Source organism: Corylus avellana, chromosome ca5 (assembly GCF_901000735.1).
Source record: "Corylus avellana chromosome ca5, CavTom2PMs-1.0".
In the NCBI taxonomy this organism is placed as follows: Eukaryota; Viridiplantae; Streptophyta; class Magnoliopsida; order Fagales; family Betulaceae; genus Corylus; species Corylus avellana.
In genome coordinates, this window is record NC_081545.1 from 1,683,317 (window position 1) to 1,685,744 (window position 2,428).

Sequence of the window (2,428 nt, forward strand, 5' to 3'; positions counted from 1 at the left end):
TTTAATAGACAAGCAGGATTCCTAAAAGGCTAAAACTCAGCTTCAAGAAAAACTTTGTTGGTAACAAATAATGGAATTGCATATGTAGGGTCCACTTATAAGGCTTCTGAGAGGCGCGTGTTTATGATAGTCTGAAGCATGATTGGAGAGATCAGCAACTATTGATTTGGGGTTGTTACCATTAATCGACTCTATGCAATTTCTTGACCCTATATGTTAATTTGATGGAAATTTGAGTACATTTCTACAAGGCTAAACAATTATAAGGATTTGCAGTATATTCTATTCAATCTGTAATTCTCAATCTTAACTTTAAAGCACCAAGTTAATCTTACGAATACACTCGGTTTCACCTTATTTGAAAAAGCTTGTGTTTTAAAAATCTAATTATTATTTGAATCATCTCTAACTATCAACTTCGACCTCAAACAACCGAGTTTGTCATCCCTACTAATGTAGATGTACTGGCAGGACGGCACAGGGGTTAAAGTATAAATGAAAAATATATTAAAATAGGAGATAATAAATATATTAATATTAAATTAACATATAAAAAATCAAATTAATATTCATTCGGTGTTAAGAAAACATAAGCAAAATAATCTGTTCTTAAAATATTCCAATTTTTGATTCAATTACTTATTAAAGAGGAACTTTAATGAAATAAAATAAAATAAAAATTAAATTTTTTTTATTAAAATTAAAAATTAAAATAAAGCAGAAAAACAAAAGAGAATATACAGAAATAGACACATGTATGAGAAATGCTGAACACCACGCAAATTACGCGGTGGTGCTCTCTCGTGCATGCTTGGCTGATTTGACTCTCGAGTCTTGAGTAGAGTTTGTGTTCGCCAAGGGAAAAGTCGTTCATTTCTCTTCTCTCTCTCTTTCTCAGCTCAGCCCTCTGACAATTCCTCTCCGAGTCTGCAGTTGGGCTCCCTTCGCCTTCAAAAACATTCTGGGTTAGTGGGTCTTCTCCAAATTACGCAACTACGTACATTCTATACATAGATTTCCTACCATTTTCTGTTTCTGTTCTACAAGAAAAAGGCTTAAGCCACACTCCCAGAAAAACAGAGGAACAGTCATCCACTCCTGATTCTCTTGTGCCATTTTCTTAGATCTACCCCAAAAACCTAGTAATTACACCCAGAAACACGGACCATGAGCGATAACCAAGCTTGTGATAATGAAGATGTTGGCTGGATTTTCCAGCAAGACACACTCCAAGGGCAGTATATTAAACAAGGAAAACACAAGAGAATAAGAAGATCAACTTGCTGCAGAAATTCTGCAGAAAATGACCAAAAAAGGCAAGAGAAAAAACAGGGGAAAAACAGGGAGAGGAAGAACAACTTTCTGCAAGGGACTTGGCTCTTCCTTCTATTTTTCTTCTTCTTCTTACGTTACAAAATTCTGAAGCTACACACTACAAAAGACAAGAGAAACCTTTTACAAAAGTAAGTTCTAGAACCACACGTGGCTTCACAACAAACACACATTTTCACCTACTACAAACTAGAGTTTAATAAACACAACCAAAGATAAAAGTTGACAAGTCAAAGCACATTAGTTTGTAACATTCTCCCCCTTAATGTGCTGTTTTTGAACTCCCAATGCTTCTCTCAGTTGCTGGAATTTCTCCTTTGGCAATGCTTTGGTGAAAATGTCAGCTACTTGCTCCTCTGACTTGCAAAACCTCAGCTCCACTTCACTTTCTTCAATTGCTTCTCTAATAAAATGATGCTTGATTGCAATATGTCTGGTCCTGCTATGGTAAACTGGGTTCTTTGCCATTGCTATGGCTGATTTGTTGTCACAATGCAAGTGTACAGCCTCTTCTTGCCTCTCACCAATATCTTCAAGTATTCTTCTCAACCAAATTGCTTGAGATGTGGCTAATGCTGCTGAAACATATTCAGCTTCTGCTGAAGATTGAGCAACTGATTGTTGCTTCTTTGAGGACCAAGAAAACACACCTGATCCAAGTGAAAAAGCATAACCTGAGGTGCTTTTCATATCATCAACACAGCCACCCCAATCACTATCACAAAAGCCAAGCAACTTCACCATGGAATTTCTGCAATACCTTATTCCATAACTTGTGGTGCCTTGAATGTATCTAAGCACCCTTTTTGCTGCTACAACATGAAAATGGCTTGCAGAATGCATGAACCTTAATAGCAAACTTGCTGCAAACATAATAGCTGGCCTTGTAGCAGTGAGATATAGCAAGTTTCCAACCAAACTTCTATATAGACTAGCATCCACCCTTTTTCCTCCATCTTCTTTTTTCAATTTTTCATTTACTGCAAATGGTGTAGCCATTGGTTTGCAACCAACCATTCTGAATTTTCTCATAATTTTTTCAACATACATTCTTTGTGAAATGAACACCTCTTCTTTGTCTTGATAAACTTCAATA